Raw genomic sequence first — 19050 nt, 5'->3', positions numbered from 1 at the left:
AGTAGTTGATGATTCTCCACCGAGTTCTTCCATCTTTATATTCCAATCTTCGTCTTCATTGGTACACAATGAAAGTGAATTGCAAATAATGGAAAGTGAGTGGAGACATGAGTTGGATGAAATTTTAGATTCCATTGATGAAAATGTAAGCAAAACTATAAAACCAGTGGTGGATCTTGATGGTAAGGATATGTTCAAAGCATGTTTGGTTAGTCAGTTGAATGGAAATCTAACATTATCCAAATATAGGTTGACGAAAGTGAGAAATGGGGTCTACTTAGGCGAGATGAGAAGGATCCACAAAAGGAAGTTTCAATTAGATTTGGAATTGGATTACATTGTGGGGTGTTGTTTGAAATCAACTCAATTCCCCCCACGGAACGTACTGCAAAAAAAGGTGTTTCTTGTGGAATGCAATACTTTGGAAGGGTTCAAATAATAAGGAAGCAGGATGGTAATAGGGTGTTTGATTACATGTTAGGCCCCTTTAATACTAGTGATTCCCCCATTATTATTGTCATTGTATCCCTTATTGTTATTATTGTGCCCCTATTGTCCCCATATTGTTATTAGTATGCCTCATAGAAACCCACTATTGTTATTTTTGTGCCCTTATGTTATTATTATTATGTCGACTTGATTATGTTGTGACCCCTTAGACTCCTATATATAGAAGGGAGGTTTAGTCATTTGTACCATCCTAGAATTGTTCATTTATGTAAAGTAAAGGAGGTTTCCCCTCGAAGACGTTGAATTCTAAGGCGTTGATCTATCTTTTCTATCTTTTTGTGAGCTGGTTTCCTAACATTTGGTATCAGAACTTTGGATTCTAGGGTTTTGCTGCTCCAAACAGGTCATCGTGGAATTTTCGCTATAAATTTTTATGCGAAGTTTCAAAAGCTACACAAAAAACACATTTGAGTCGAAATCGTTCTGAACTTCGGGTCCAAATTTCAGAGCTTGTCTCGCTATATTTACGGAGATATGATCTGAGGACGTTAGGGTTTTTGTAGACTTCCGAATTACATTCCAAACAAGTGACCTGGGGAAAATCATCATAACTTTTGTTTTGAGCATCAGATTGAAATTTCGTCAGAAGTTTTGGAAAGAGGACGGCCTGTAGTTTTCTATGTATCTGTTTCAAGTACTAAGGTCGAAATAGTGACACGTGGCACGTTGTACAAGTTCTCTCTACTGAACTAGTTTATAATCAAGTCATCGTGGGAGATTTGGCATCTCTTCCTTGGAGAATCAAATCTTGATCAAACTTGCGGAGTTAGAAAGAGGACTCAAAAGGATACTATAGGATGAGATTTCAAATATTCAAGATCCGCAGTTACAAAGATACAACAAATTCAATATCGAGCTCTTACAAAGTGAAAAAAAAGGTTGTAGTTTTTTTTTTTTAATTTTGCATAAGATTGGTTTGAAAATTTAGTTTGAAGGAATTCAAAGGGAATAGTGAAGAATTATTAGCATTAATTAATGCCCCAAAGAAATAAAATGGAAGCACCTAGTAAGCTACCTAAAAGCTCTAGCATGATTCATGAAGAAGAGGAAGAAATGCAACATGATATATCAAAATTACAAGACCAAGTACAAAAAATTTCACTCTCACTAAAGGTAAATGAAGCCAATATGAATGGCGTGGAAGCTATTATGAATGGCGTGCAAGTTAAGATGGAAGCTAAGATGGATGGCATGGACGCTAAGATGAATGGCATGGACAATAAGATGGAAGAATTGAAGATAAATTTGAATAAGTTGCTACAAGAAATGGTCACTAATGGTGAAAGGGTAGTAAAGGAAACTCATGATGAGAACAAAAGAAATGTTAATCATGATTTCATAGACTCTAATGTTGGATTGAAGACCCACCATGTTTCAAAAATCGATATGAGGAAGTTTGATGGCAAGGTTCCCGGAACATGGATACTACAGATGAAGCAATTTTTTGATCTCCATAATGTGAAAAACACACAAAAGGTACGTATTGCAACTTTATATTTGGAACCAAATCAGTTTGTATGATATCGATGGCTTTGCTCTCGTAAACAAATTGTCACTTGGGCAATTTTTAAGAAAGAAATGATAGCACATTATGAGGATACAAAAAGCAACAACTTTTCTAGCCAATTGATAAATCTCAAACAAAAGGGTTCAATGATGGAGCACATTGAGGACTTCCAAATATTGAACATAAGGGTAAAACATATTCTAGAGGAGCATAGGATTGATGTGTTCGAGAATTTAAAGGATAATATCCAACATGACGTTTGCCTTTGGGAACCTGATTCATTGGAGAAGGCATTTAGGTTAGCAAGAAAAATGGAAAGTAAAATTATGGCAACCAGGGAGCCTACCACTCACAATTATAAAGATGGAAGTGTTGTTGCCCCTAGCCTTCCAAAACCTACAAGGTTGACACCACAACAATTGGAAGAAAAAAGAGCAAAAGGGCTTTGTTACAGTTGTGATAGCAAATACACTAAAGGTCATAAGTGTGCTGAGAATAACTTATTCTACATAGATTGTGAAGAGGAGGAAGAAAAGGAAAAAGAAATGTCAAAAGAAGAGGATATACTCCAGGAACAAACACTAGATAAAGAAGAAATGAATTTGACCCTATCTTGTAATGCATTGGTTGGAATTACCACTCCTCAAACTATCAAGATAGAGGGACATATCAAGAAAAAAAAGGTAATAGTGTTGATTGATTCGGGAAGTACCCATAATTGTATCCATTGTAAGATAGAAAAGGAATTGAATTGCTTCCTATATCCAGCACCAGAGTGTCAAGTGATGGTTGCAAGTGGAGGAACCATAAATTGCTTTGGAAAGTGCCATAATATCAAGCTATCCATGGGAGAATATGTATTGAATAGCCCAATGTTTTCCATTCCAATGGGTGGTGTTGATGTTGTACTAGGAGTCCAATGCCTAGAATCCTTGGGTACAATAGCTTTTAATTTTCAAGAACTTTTCATGAAATTTTGTGCGGAAGGAAAGGAAGTTGAATTAAGGAGTATTGTAGGGAAACCGGGAAAGATAATCAGCTCTAACGGTATGACAAAACTTCTAAAGAAGGAACAACGAGGTGTAATTGCACAATTATGTTCGCTAGAGGTTCCCACATCAAAATCATTTATTTCTCCATATCTCCAAAAAGTCTTGGACAATCATTCCAAGGTATTTGAGACTCCCAAAGGTCTCACACCTATTCGTGATCATGATCATGCTATTCATTTGATTCCAGGAAGTGTTCCTCCAAACATCAAGCCGTACAGATATCCCTATGCCCAAAAGAGTGAAATTGAATGTATGTTTGCAGAAATGGTAGAGGCTGGTATAATTCAACCTAGTCAAAGTTCTTTCTCTGCTCTAGTAGTATTGGTGCACAAGAAGGATGGATCATGGCGCATGTGTCCGGATTATAGGGAGCTCAACAAGCTCACTATTAAAGATAAATTTCCCATTCCTGTCATTGATGAATTATTGGATGAATTGCATGGATCAATTTACTTCACCAAGTTGGATCTTTGTTCAAGATATCATCAAATGAGAATTAAGACTGAAGACATTCTGAAAACAACATTTAGAACTCATGAGGGTCATTATGAATTTTTTGTCATGCCTTTTGGCCTTACCAATGCACCTTCTACATTTCAAGGTTTGATGAATTCCATTTTCAAACCCTTCCTTAGAAAATTTGTGTTAATATTTTTTGATAATATACTAGTCTACAACAAGTCTTGGAAGGATCATGTTGAACATGTTGATAGGGTGCTCAAACTATTGGAGGAGAAACAATTATATGCAAAAAGCTCCAAATGTTTCTTTGGAGTACAAGAGGTGGAATATCTGGGTCATATTGTATCTCATGAAGGTGTTAAGGTAGACCCTAGCAAAATTAAAGCCATTAAAGAATGGAAAATCCCCACATCCATAAAACATCTGTGAGGATTTATCGGGTTGACAGGGTATTATCGCAAGTTTGTTAAGAATTATGGGAGAATAGCAACACCTCTAACAACATTATTGAAGAAAGATGCATTTTCATGGACTCCAGAAGCAACAAAGGCTTTCGAACATCTTAAAGAGGCAATGTGCCAAGCACCGGTCTTAGCTACGCCGAACTTCACAAAAACCTTTATTGTGGAATTTGATGCTTCAGGAAATGGAATTGGTGTTGTTTTAATGCAAGATGAAAGACCCATTGCTTTCGAAAGTCATCCAATCAAGGGAAAGTATTTACACAAAGCTATTTATGAGAAGGAAATGTTGGCAATACTACATGCACTTAAGAAATGGCGACCCTACCTAATGGGAAGACACTTCAAGGTAAAAACAGATCATGATAGTCTTAAATACTTTTTAGAATAAATATTATCCTCTAAAGAGAAACAAAAATGGGTCACAAAGATGTTGGGTTATGACTTTGAAATCATCTACAAAAAAGGGAAGCAAAATGTTGTGGCAGATGCACTCTCAAGAAAGGATGAGGATGTGGAAGCATTGTTGTGCGCCATTTCTATTATCCAACCAGATTGGATAAACGAAGCAAGGGAGAAATGGAAGAATGACGAAGAAGTGTGGGCACTCATTCGAAAGATACAACAAGATCCCAGTACATCCGATACATTTAGTTGGAAAAATGATTCATTATGGTACAAAGATCGCTTATACCTATGTAAGAATTCCCAACTCAAACAAAAGATTCTTATGGAATTGCACACTTCTCCCTTAGGAGGGCACTCAGGATTTTTTTAAACTTACCACAAGGTTAAAAAGGAATTTTTTTGGGATGGCCTTAAATAGGATATTCAAAATTTCATGGCGGAATGATTGGTTTTCCAACAAAATAAAGTTGAAACAATTAAGACCCCAGGTCTATTACAACCTTTATCCATTCCAAGCCAATGTTGGGAGGAGGTTTCAATGGATTTTATCATAGGTTTATCCAAGTCCGAGGGAAAGAGTGTCATCATGGTGGTAGTTGACAAACTTACCAAGTATGCACACTTTTGTGCATTATCACATCCATTTAAAGCGAGTGCAGTTTCTACTGCATTTATGGAAACAATTCAAAAGCTACATGGAAACCCAAAGATTATTGTAAGCGATAGAGATCCCATTTTCACTGGAAATTTTGGACAGAATTATTTTCTTGTCTTGGTACTCAATTAGCTCATAGCTCATCTTATCATCCTCGATCTGATGGGAAAACTGAGATAGTAAACAAATGTTTGGAAGGATATCTTCGTGCTTTTTATCTGATAAACAAACACAATGGGTCAAATGGTTGCCTCTGGCTGAATGGTGGTATAACACTTCCTTCCATACTACAGCAAAAATGACCCCATTTATGGCACTTTATGGATATCGTCCACCATCCATCACATCATATTTAAGAGAAAATTCTAAGGTTCAAGCAGTGGAACATCACATCGAGCATCAACAACAAGTTCTCCAATTCTTAAAGGTTAACCTCACGTTGGTGCATAATAGAATGAAACAACAGGCAGATCAACATCATAGCGAAAGAAGTTTTGATGTAGATGAATGGGTATTCCTACGAGTACAACCATATAAACAAATGTCCCTCAAGCAAACTAAGAAGGATAATAAATTATCGCCAAAGTATTATGGTCCGTACAAGGTGTTGCAAAATATTTGTACTATGGCATACAAATTAGAGCTTCCTACAGCTTCCCTAGTGCAACAAATTTTCCATGTTTCATGTTTAAAGAAGGTTATAGGTGACAAGCTCCCAGTTCAAACAATATTGCCAAAACTTGACAAGGAAGGAAAAATCATACTAGAACCGGAAGAAGTCACAAAAACAAGAACTCGACAGCTACGAAATCGATCAATTTCGGAGTATCTCATCAAGTGGAAGAACTTATCCACTGAAGATTCCACATGGGAGGATGAGAATTTTATACAGAAGCATCTAGAACTACTCAAGCATTGAGGACAACACTTTTCGGAAGGAGAGGGGAATGTTAGGTCCCTATAATACTAGTGATTCCCCCATTACTATTGTCATTGTATCCCTTATTTTTATTATTGTGCCCCTATTTTCCCCATATTGTTATTAGTATGCCCCATAGAAACCCACTGTTGTTATTTTTGTGCCCTTATGTTATTATTGTTATGTCGGCTTGATTATATTATGACCCCTTAGACTCTTATATATAGAGGAGGTTTAGTCATTTGTATCATCCTAGAATTATTCATTTGTGTAATGTAAAAGAGGTTTCCCCCTCGAAAACGCTGAATTCTAAGGCGTTGATCTATCTTTTCTATCTTTTTGTGAGCTGGTTTCCTAACATTACCATAATGACATCGACCTTTTGGATAGATTAGAAGGCATCGAGCTTCAATTATGTTGGTATAGTAGAATAAAGGGGCATGCATGTATAAGTATGATTTGATAGATCATGATTTTGTACAACTTGAATCTGTTATAGCAATCACCAACTTACTATACAATGCTAGGAATGATAACATAGTTACTGATCAAACGATAAAATTACATAGTACCCGTTTTTTTGAGGTAGCAAAAAATCACTCGATTTTGAAAAGTGGTGATTTAGAATAAACATTTTTTTTGGAGCATACTTTTGGCACTTTAAATTTTCTTATGTATCAAGTATGAACATTGTTTTTTAAATGTTAGTGATTTTCATGCTGATTTTGAAAAGTGTTGATGCAACATCAACACAATTTTTTTTAGAGAGCTTATTTTGGATACTTTAAATTTTTTTTATGTATCTAGTATGAACATTTTTTTTGTTAGTGGTTTACATCTTGATTTTGAAAAGTGTTGATGCAAATATCAACCCTTTTTATTTAGAGGGCTTATTTTTTACACTTTAAATTTTCTAATGTGTTAAATGTAGATATTTTTTTTAAATGTTGGTGATTTTCATGTTGATAATAAAACATAAAAATAAAAATAAACATGACTAAAAAAACTTGTAAAAAAAAAAAAAAATAAATAAATAAATAAAAAATATCAAAAAAAATAAAAACAATGAAAAAACACAAAAAAAACAAACAAACAAATTTTCAAATGGCGAAAAAAATAAAAACAATAAAAAATACAAAATTAATAATTAATAATTAATAATAAGAAGTAATAAAACATAAAATAAAAAAACATGACAAAAAAAATTCAAATATAAAAAAGACAAAAAAACCTATAGAATGTATAAAAAAGGAAAATATTTAAAAAATTGCAACATAATTTAAAAAAAAAAAAAAATTAACCAAAAAAAAATAGAAAACAAATTTTTTTTGAAGTTAAAAAAAAATAAAAAAATAAAAAAATTAAATTTAAAAAATGGCTTCTTTTTTTTAATTTTTATTTTTAATTTTTAGATTTTTAAATGATATATATATATATATCTATATATATATATATATATATATATATATATATATATATTATTTTTATTTTATCTATATATATATATATATATATATATATATATATATATATATGTATATATATTTCATTTTTATTTTATTTTATTTTTTAATTATTTTGTGTTTATTTTGTTTTTATGTTTTTTAACTTCAAAAAAAAATGCTTTTTACGAGAGATTTTTCGGCAAAAATCACATGAAATACCATTTGTCAATACGTTTCGAACCAACCAGTGTGGTTCATGGTTTTGATGAACCACACTGGTTGGATCGAAACGCGTCGTCAAATAGTATTTCATGTGATTTTCGCCAAAAAATCTCTCGTAAACTTGATATGGATCACAGAAGCCTCAATTCTACAAAATGTTTTTTATTTGTTTTTGTTAATTTTTTATTTTTTTCTTAAATTATGTTGTAATTTTGAAATATTTTCCATCCTTTTTTTAATTTTTTTGTTTAAATTTTTAAAGTTTACAACTAAATTTTGATTTTTTTTTACTTTTTATAGTTTTTTTTCTTTTTATATATATATTTGATATTTGATATTTTTTTGTCATGTTTTTTTTGTTTATTTTATGTTTTATTACTTGTTATTTTATTTTTTTCAAATTTTGTGTTCTTATTTTTTATGGTTTTTATTTTTTTTCAATATTTGAAAATTTGTTTTCTTTTGTATTTTTTTTTAATATTTTTTTATTTTTTTTTAGAAGTTTGTTTTTTTTGTTTTTTTTTTTTTTTCATTTTTAAGGTTTTTTAGTCATAATTTTTTTTCTATAATGTCACGTTTGAAATATTTTGAAAACTTTAGATTTTTTGTAGTCATGATCTTTGGTTTCAATTCCATGGTTGAAAAATTGTCAATATTTTAATGTTTTTCTAAGTCATGAATATTTGATCTTTAATGCTATGGTTGAAAACAATTATAAGTATTTTTTCTAAGTTCATGCTTGAAAATCGTTGGAAATTTAAAGATTTTTGAAGCCATGATATTTTATTTTTGACGTCATTATTAGAAAAGGTTCAAAATTAACCCTGAAAAAAAGGCGTTATTCCAGCATCAACACTTTTTTTCTCAGGGTGTCTTTTGCACACAAAAATTTGGTTTTTACTACCATTTTTAAAAACTGTTGAAAATGTACCCTGATTTTTTTTTATTCCAGCATCAACACTTTTCATTTTCAGCCCGTTTTTCATGTTTTTAGTTGGTTTTTGGGCTAGAGTACCCATTTTGAGGTAATAGTTCTTGTTTGATCGGTAACTATGTTTGATACATACAAATTAGAAGAAAGCGATATACAAACTTTTTTCAAGTTTTGTGAAGAATTTGAACAAGGTTAATTTTCAAAAGATTCTACTCTCACTTTCCTTATGTATTTCCATATGTTGGATCATATATAAATAATTATTGGTTGTATTTTTGTTGATTTGTTTGTATGAATTTGATATTACTTTTGTACTTTTTGCCTTTAGGTTTAGTGAATAGTTCAAATGGTGTATGTTCGAGATGACTCAACCTTTTTTTGCTACCTGCTTTTTGGTGTAATTTTCTTTCACTAACCATTCATCTTTTTGTAGTTGTGTTTCATTCAAACATTAATTTGGTATTTCCTCCATAAAAACCAATACAATTACACACATATATAACTATATGTACCCCTTACCTCAACACATATATAAAATTTAGAGATAAGGGTATCCCTTAGCTCTAGAAGCTCATTGCATACTTTGGTTAGGGCCTCTTCTAGCTGCTGGTTGCGCACAACTATCTCCTCGCGATCCTGCATCGCTTTAGTCTTTTCTTTGAACATCTGTTGGTTGTTGATTTTGACTTCGTTGATGACCAACATAGCTTGTTGCTCTCATACCTTGAGCTCATCTATGATGCCTTGATGTAGCTCGTGCAACGTCTGAAGGGAGAGTGCCACAAGATTGAGGCTCAGATTCTTTAATTTTTGTGCACTCTCCCTTTCTTCTGCAATCTTGACGTGTAGTGATCCTTCTATAAAATGTATTGCTTGGAGGTCTGTGGTAATCTCTGATATCGAAGGTATCGTGCTCGCTTGATTCATGCTCTCCTGAACCACGCTCGCTTGGATCACACTCATCTGAACCTGTAATTCTTTAAGGCCTTGCTGGAACATTGTCAATACTTCCTTGTATTGATCTTCAATATTCCCCCACATCTCCTCCATCGCAGCTCAGATGATGTCACCAATTTCATCAAAGTCCCTCTTAGTGAGGACCAATGGTTCTGCGCTGGCGGATTTATCTGACTTCTACTTCTTCCGCGCATTGCCAACACTCTTCTTTTGTCACTTCGTTATTATAAATGGGGAATCAACATCCTTCGTGTCCACAACAGGGTCTTCACCACCCTGATCCCCCTTGTCAGTCTCCTACTCAACTGCACACTTGGTTTCCTACACTTTCTTTTCCTCGAGGTCAATTGTGACCATCGGAGGCACCTTCTTTGTATCCTTCTTGGCCGCTGATTTTTTAGCCTACGTACCTTTAGTGGTCTTACTTGTGCCCGCCTTCTCTATCTCTGTTCCAGCTGGGGTGAGCCAATTACTCGACCACTTGCTGATGACCATCAGGATGTTCTCTTCAGAAACTAAGTATGGTAGCTCATGCCATACCTTCTCCAAATATTTCTTGGCGTGGATAAAGACACTATGAAAATCCACTTTAAAGTTGGTAATGTCTCTATATTGTTGAAATAATGCAGGTGATAGCCGCGGCCTTTGGTTGATGATTGTGCACAGATCCATCTCAAATAGAACCCATAACATTTTGTTCTCTGTAACTCGAATCAGTTCCTTAGATGCCCACAACAAGGCATACTTCACAGCCTCACACACATCAGGGTCCACATTGGGGAACTGCGACTCCTCTAACATTCTCCATGCTACCAATGTGATTAAGAGAAATAGCCACACGTAGTGGAATTGCTTCCCTTCTTCTTGCGCTTCTCAGCAGCCATTCAAAAAATCATAACACAAATACCTAGCCCAGTTAAACTGGACCCCCTTATTGCAATGTGCATCCAAGGACACAACTGGGGTCGGTACTTCGTTCGTCTGACACTTCCTCATGATCTTACCAACCAAAATGGATGTGGAAAAACGCACAACCTCATCATTAATATAACTAATAGCATAGCCTCCAGACTTCTTGACTAAGCCGAAGTCATTCTTCATCTGATCGACCTGCTTTTTCTCCTGAGACTTCCCGACAAATGCGTCGTCGGGGTTCGCTCCTTGGTAAGGCAGCATAGTAATCCTTTGGATTAATATATCCTCAATCGAGATTGGTGTTCCAAGCCATAGAGACCCATCATGTACCAATGCCAATAGTTAGGACACACAGATTGTGTATATGTTGTTGCACCCAAAGTATGGGACATAAAGGATATTCAACAACCCAGCACGTTGAATCCACGCTACCCACTTCATCAGCTCAACCCTTTTCACTCTAGCTTCTTCTTAATAAATAGATTGGAGGTACTTGCTAGGCTCAAATTGGGGATACTGACTGCAATCATTGAAATCCCAGTCCTCCATGCGCATTTGTGGCACCTTGGCCAACAAATCTCCCTCAATTGGCACTTCCTCTAGTAACAAGGGTGTAAAACCATTTGTTGGCTTCAAGGGCTTAGACCCAGGTTTAGAGTTAGATGCAATAACCAACAAAACCCTATACTGCTAGCCCTTTCGGCAACGATCTGCGTAGCGGAGACCGCAGTCTCACCCGAGGCAATATTGGGGGATGCTAGAACCAGGTTTCTGCATCCAGAGGGGTTAAGTAGTGTGGTTGTAATGTCTCTATCAGTTTAGGGCTTAATCTAACCTTTGTGAACCATTAACCTTATTGTTACAGTCGTAAAGCATTTTCCTACTTAACAAACTTTTGAGCCGCTAACTAGTCTAACACGTATTATTCATCTTATAAAACATTATGAACCTTCGCGATGCAATTGCAGAAGAACTGTACAAAAATGAAACATAAACAGGCTAAAACACAGAAACTACGCAAACATAAGAAAATACACATATCTGTCTCAAATTCTTCTTTATTAGTTCAAGTCTTCACATATACAATCTTTTTTACCATACACACACAGCTGCAAGGGCCTACGCACATAGCTGCAGACTTACTAAGGTCTTCGCACACATAGCTGCAAGAGCCTTCCCCTTCGCTCGAATACAGAAAGATCTCACAATTATAGACTCAAAAACACATCATCTCATCCATTGATTACCTTAGACTTGCTAAGATATCCCTTCATATATTATTTTACCCTTACAATACCATGGTCTACAAACCATGGGCAGAGCTCAAAATACTTTAGATAATCCCATCCCTTTACAAAATAAGGGGCTTTGACCCACCCTAAAGCCCCTTTGACTCTTATAACCCTGTGTTAATCGTGCTCCACTCCTTAAGATGCTGAGTCTTTACATGACTTGGACAAAACTTAGACCTGGGGGATCCCTACCCAATAGAAATGGTAACCTAGTTGAATCAAAATCTTGTACTAATCAACATCTTGTTGTTTTCTATGTTTGTTGGGCAAAAAATAATGTTTCTTAATTCTTGGATAGATGTTTCTTAAATTATTAATTCGTTGTTTCTTTTGCTTGCTTAGGACATTTCAAAGTCTTACACATCTTTTATTTTTCATTTTTCTGGTACTCTGATAATTGTTTGAGCTTATTGTTACTTTAGTAAGAGTCTGTCTTATAAAAATCTGTATATCCTCATCACATTCTAATTGGCTTGGATCCTATGTTTTCAATTTCCCATGGTCAAATGACTCAAGCATAGGTTTATTCTCATATTTTTAGTATCAAATACTAAGTTTGAGGTTTGACTCAGTGATGAACCAAACCAAGGTTATTTTACCTTTTTGCACTTGCATTGAGAGTAGTGAGGTGCATATATAGCATAGGTAGATGTTTCATGTCTAAAATCTTAATAAACTAAGTCATTAAACTAAAAGATTAAAAAAACAGATTATAATATAAACAATATATAATCATAAAATGAACCAGCATAGATCCATCTTAAAATATCATTGCTGACATGGGAAGTTTGTGTAGTTTCATAAATAGGTACATGTATTAGAAATGCCACTTTCAACAATTTTAACAAATGCATCTGGTTTTTATATTTAAGGGATTGTAATTTCTAAGGTTTTGTATAACAAGATTTCAGTTGCTTTGTAGGTGCAATGGTTGATGATATGTTTCAGTGGCAAGCCACAATTATGGGACCTCCTGATAGTATATGCAGGAGGTGTATTTTTGGTTACTATTCATTTTCCTCATGATTATCCATTCAAGCCTCCAAAGGTATGCTAATCAGACATGAAGTCTTTATATTTGTACATTATTTATTTTGGATTTAACAAGTGATATGTTTATTTTGCCATTACTTCTATGTCTGCGAGGTTTCTTTCTGGTGAGGCTTGGATTGAAGAGTTCATAAATGAGTTTAAATTTTGATAATATCAGAGTCTGTCATATACAAATATGTATATCCTCATTGCATTCTAATTGGCTTGGATCCTATGTTTTCAATTCCCCATGGTCAAATGACTCAAACATAGGTTTATTAACATATTTTTAGTATCAGATATTGACTTTGAGGTTTGACTCAATGACGAACCAAACCAAGGTTATTTTACATTTTTGCACTTGCATTTAGAGTAGTGAGGTGCATATACAGTATAGGTAGACGTTTCATGTCTAAAATATTAATAAAATAAGTCATTAAAATAAAAGATTAAAAAATTAGATTATAATATTAACAATATATAATCATAAAGTGAACTAGCATAGATCCATCTTAAAAATATCATTGATGACATGGGAAGTTTGTGTAGTTTCATAAATGGGTACATGTATTAGAAATGCCACTTTACACATTTTTAACAAATGTATCTGGTTTTTATATTTATGGGATTGTAATTGTTGAGGTTTTTATATAACAATATTTTAGTTGCTTTGCGGGTCTAGTGGCAGATGATATGTTTCAGTGGAAGGCCACAATTATGGGACCTCCTAATAGTCTATGCAAGGGGTGTATTTGTGGTTACTATTCATTTCCCTCCTGATTATCCATTCAAGCCTCCAAAGGTATGCTAATCAGCCATGAAGTATCTAGATTTGTGCATTATTTATTTTGGATTTGATAGGTGATATGTTTATTTTTCCATTACTTCTGTGTCTACAAGATTTCTTTCTAATGTTTCTTGGATTGAAGAGTTCAAAAATGAGTTTGAATTTTGATAGTAGCCTTAAAATTTATCCTTTCTAATGGGAGCATGTGACAACAAAGTTGGGCATTTTAAAGCATATTAAGGCTCTCCATTTGAAAACAAAGTGTAACATCCCTGGTTCAATGACTTGTCTAGTTTTTGATGGATTTCATTGTTGAGATGACCAATGGTAGAACCTTTTTATTGAACCTGGGAAATGACAATCATATTAATTACAAAATGGTTCTAAATTGTCCTGTAATTTTTTACATGAAATAGAACTGATTGTTGCAGTTTGTGTTGCCTAGGTGCTCTAAGAGCTTGTTAGAGAATTAAACACAGTCATAAGTATCATGCCCTATTAAAAATCCTGCTAAAATTGTGCAGAAGGAATAACCTTGATATAGTTAATATACCATTAGGTATGTGTTATATAGATATGTAAAGTTCCACATATGATGAAGGTAGATTAGCAATTTTACTTTGGTTGCACATGTCTAGCATATGCAGTTTTTTAAAATGTGCCATTTAGTGAATTTTTTATATGCATTATAGTGATTCTTCTATTGTTAAAGGTTTTCAAATATTGTACAGTTTTCATTCTGCACTAAGGTTTTCCACCCAAATATAAACAACAATGGCAATATCTACCTGGACATCCTAAAAGAATAGTGGAGTCCTGCATTGACAATATCCAAGGTATCATTTATTCTAATGTAACATATTACTATTCCCTTATTGACGTTTGTAGCAGATAGAAATTATTGCCTTTCAATATTGTCTTTGTAACACAAATATTTTGTTGATTGCAGGTTTTATTGTTAATATGCTCCTTGTTTACTGATCCAAACCTTGATGATCTGCTTGTGCCTGAGATTTCTCACATGTACAAGAATGACAAGCCCAAGTACGAGTCAACTACAAGAAACGGGACACAAAAGTATACAACTGGACCCAAAAGTATGCAATGGGTTAGACATGTTTGAAGAAACTTGTTACCTATAAAAATTTAGCCCCAACTGAATTTGCTTTAAGGTCATGGTTATAAAACTAACCTCTTGTATGAAATGTTATTACAAGCTTTGTTTCCAGAAATTTTCTCAGAATGGTTACCTAGGACGAGTATTAGGCGTTATGTTATTTTTTGGAAGTGGATCTGCATATTTTAAGATGATGATCAACTATTGGTTCTCTTACTTATTCCATTGTGTAAAGAGATGGGCATTATTCACATTTCTGACTTTACCAACTTTGAGTTTTGCATGTAAGGATTTTATGCAATTCTATTTTGTGACCTTAATCTATCAGATATTCAGACTTGGATGTTGTTTTTAGTAATTTGGAACTTTATCTATATTAATATATCATGCTTGGAGGAGTATTCACCTTTTTGGTATTACTTGGTGAAAGTATGAAAGTGTTTTTTGTTGATGGTACCAAATTCTGCAATATTTTGAGAGTCAATTGACGATTTCTCTCTCAATAATTGATATTGTGATTATTTCCAATCTAATGGTGATGATTTATGGATTTTCCTGTGCGTTGTACTACCATTTTTGCTTAATCATTTTCCAATGGAGTGGCCATAGCAATAACTATCTTTATCTGGTGCCCATGGGAAAATAATGTAAATGATATTTTTTGTGTTCTATTTGAATGAAGCTATGAATCTTAATTAAAATTTATAATGACAAAGATGGCCCAATGATATGAACTATTTATTAGCCAAAAAAAACTCACAAATTCCAACCTGTTCTTTATACCAAGAAAAATACATGAAAAAAATAGGGATAAATGTATTGAATTTGGTTGTTTTTAGGATGCTTATTACAAGTTTGTTCCATTATATTTTAGTGATTTTGAATTATGATGTGAATAATTTTATATGTCTTAAAATATGTAAGTCGATATAGTGAACATCTATACTTTACTGCTCTATTCTATTTGGTATTTAGAGATATTTGCTTGTGGCTTTGGGTCCTTGTATACAAATTGTTTTATCATGTCGGGTGGCATCTCTTTAGAAGTGTCTCATTTCCTTTGGATGTTGGATTAATATTGTATTATTTGCTGATATTTTTCTTAAAATTGTGTAGGATTCTCATAAGATGGATACTAATCTAAGCCAAAGAGGTGTTTGTTTTTTGTACACCACACTCTATTCTTAACTACAATCCATACATTAAAACAAGAATAGGGGAATAAGGAGAACTTTGAAAAGGTATTTTATTACACAAGCAAGGGAAAAATGTGGCTTGACGTTGGGTTATTTGAACCTAACATGGAAAACTTTGAAAAGGTTCCCTATTTTACAAGCAAGCAATGTGGTTTGACTAAATAGAGACTTCACATGGTCAATCAATTGGGCATTGCTCCTAGTGAAGATGAGATCACCATACAAGTTTGCATCATTCTCCATAGTAATTGTTTGAATGATATTGTGTGCATCATCAAGATTAACAAGCTAAAACAATAACATCAAAATTATAGTTGGAGAGTAAAAGAAATTGATCCATTTTCTCACACCAAAGACGGAGAGTACAAGAAATTAACCCATTTTCTCACACCAAGTGTCATCTATCTATGAGAAACTAGTTTTCATTCATTGCGTGACCAAAAGCTTCCTTGTAGCTTTTAGGACATGGTATCTTTGAATCACTAGCAACAAGAGATAGAGATGGAGATGTGCATTGGGACCATCCCTAATAGAAATAACAACCCAACCCATCTAGTATGAGTTTGAGCTACAAGAGTTGGATTTGTTTGGGTTAGCTTTTAATTGAAGTTTTGATCCAAAATGGATCTTGTATCAAACCTCTAAGTCTAATTCTTCATATATATTAACTATCGGGAAACACTATCGCAGAGGAAAACACTAAAGAATGGCGGAAACCCAAGTAAAGTGAAGGTTGAAGTAACGTTGCACCGGAGCCGTCGGATTGGCAAAATCAACGGCCTGGATTAAATCGGCGATATCGCGTCAGCGGAGGTCAGCAGGGCATATCGGCGCCAACCCTAAGTGAGTGGCGACTACAATCCAGCGATGTAATGTGGACCGTCGAATCAGCACGTAGATCAACGGTAGAGACCACGTATATCTCATCGCAGATTCCAAAGGGAAGGACTTTGTTAGCGCTTGAAATTTCACCTCAGGCTGAGAAAGGCAAACTCCAAGGCAACATCAAACCACTTAGCCTCGTAGCTAGCCCTACGGGGCAGGAGAGGGCTCTCTCCGGTATATCTCAGCAAAGATCTTCAAAGGGCGGAGATAACAAATAAAGAACACTAATTTTAGGCTAGTAAACTGATAAAATGTTTGATTTGAGATTTTTGGGATTTTGGTGGAAAATCGGGGAAAGGCAATTTTGGGTGCGGGGTTTGGACACAGTTTTTGCAGGGGGTTCTTTGGGGCAAGGTAGGAGACTATATTGATGCCTTTGAAAGAGTCAGATGGGCAAGAATGACTGGTGAGGAGCTAAGGAGAGCAAGTAAACACCTTGAGTTCTCCTTAAACAGATGAAAACATTGATATTAAGCAAACTTAAAAGCAGAGCATGGCAATCATGAATTCTACTTTAACACTTCATTTGCCTAATTTGCAGAAGGAAAAGTAAGAAGATGATTCACATAACAAACTTACAAGTACAAAGAGAAACACACCATCAATACATGTAACCATAGGAATCCCAAAAAGGACTGCAAAACCCTGGTCTTTCTTCCTTTGCCAAAATTGCAGAGATACAATGAGTAATACAATAGAAGCTTTCTCCCTCAAGAGTCCAACCTCTCCAACCATGAAAATGATTGAGAAAATACATAATATAGACCATTCCAACCCATTCCCTAGCCTCTAGGGGTCGAGCTCATCCTTCTAGGAGCTGTTTCAACCAATTCTAAACAAAGCACTAAAATCTAGGCAGTCAAAACAACTTGCCTCTATAAGCTAGGAAACCAATTCATTCATTAAATGTTTGCTATTTCATGAATGAATCTTCTAGAATAGGTAAATAAGTGTCATGTCAACATGAAAATACATTAATTAAATCAAAGAGGGTGAAAAATCCCATCACAAGTCAAAACTGGTCAAAGCTGGGTGAATTCCTGAGCTGTAGATGAAAAATTGAGAAAATGTGTTGATGCGTAGCGCCCCAATCCTGAACGCATAGCGCGACTTTGAGCCCACTTTTGGGGCACTTCCTGGCATCCAAATGAGGCAAAAGTAGGCTTGTTGGAAAGGTATGGAGGTCTACTTTCCATCCCAAGTGGAATTTCTCAATTTGGTGGTCATTTGCCCCTCCAAAATTGCAATCTCCCAAGACGTCTTCCTGTGTGTCCAAAAAGTGGCAGAAAGTCATTTTTTGCATGTTTTTTGACCTTCTGGAGGCTCAAAACTTGATGGAATCTCTTGGAAATTTCTGATCAAGTGTATTTTTGCATGAAAAATCCAAAAATGCTGAGTTTTCCTAAAATGGAGTTGCCCATCTTAAGGGTCACGCGCGGCGCGCTACGCATTGGTGAAGAAAACCTATTTTTAGCCCAAAAAATTCACAAGTGACCAAAAATGCTCAAAATTTTCTGAAATTTGTGCTGGAGTTGAGTCATTTAGCATCATGCTCCTTCAAGGAAGCCTCAGCCAAGATGTGGAGGGGATCAGGCCTTTTTCTTCGTTTTAGTGCTTTGGCCAACCGTCCTTGGAGCACCTTCATTCTCGCCTTGCATACGTGCATTCGGGCCCAATAGTGGTTCTTCATGTTCCGGAGCAGGTCCTTATCTTTGTTGGCCTTGGCCAACAACCTCTCCAAATGAGCATTGACCCGGAGAAGCATAGCCTCTCGCTCAATGGGTACCAAATCACCGGGTCTCTTACGAGCCAAGTTGCGGTCTTCATGGATCCTCCGCAACTCATCAAGAGTGTGCTCATCTTCTAATTGCTTGTTGCGCTGCTCCAAATATGTAATCGTCCATTGTGCCATCTCTAATTTTTCTTGCAACAAGAAATTTTCAGCCTCCTTTTGCTGAATGATCTTGTGAAGCTCCGTGCTAGGAGAACGGGTGTCAAGATCAATGATGTCGATATCTGGATCACCTAACAATCCCTCCTCAATAATGGGTTGCTTGCCCCTCTCTGATACCTGTGCTGCTGTCAGAAGCGAGGCCCCTTCCACCTGATGTGGAGATAACACTCGCGGTGGTGATGAAGATGGCGAGACCCCTTCCACCTGGTGTGGAGAAAATACTCGTCGAGCTTATGCAAATAAGGCCTTGTAGCCTCTCTGATATGTGACCAATGGAGGGGAGCTGACATGTCTGGGCTCAGGGATGTCATACTGCTGTGATGGTCCTCCCTCCTCATGA

General features: G+C 35.2%; 1 pseudogene; it reads left to right on the top strand.

Moving 5' to 3' along the window:
- Positions 1-10671: 10671 nt before the first annotated feature.
- Positions 10672-14681, top strand: LOC149176431 (ubiquitin-conjugating enzyme E2 11-like; annotated as a pseudogene).
- The last annotated feature ends 4369 nt before the right edge of the window (positions 14682-19050 follow it).

This window comes from Pinus tabuliformis, chromosome 4_1 (assembly GCF_031772625.1).
Source record: "Pinus tabuliformis cultivar Carrire ecotype Pingquan chromosome 4_1, CPIR1, whole genome shotgun sequence".
Lineage (NCBI taxonomy): Eukaryota > Viridiplantae > Streptophyta > Pinopsida > Pinales > Pinaceae > Pinus > Pinus tabuliformis.
This window is presented reverse-complemented; position numbering and strand designations above follow the sequence as displayed.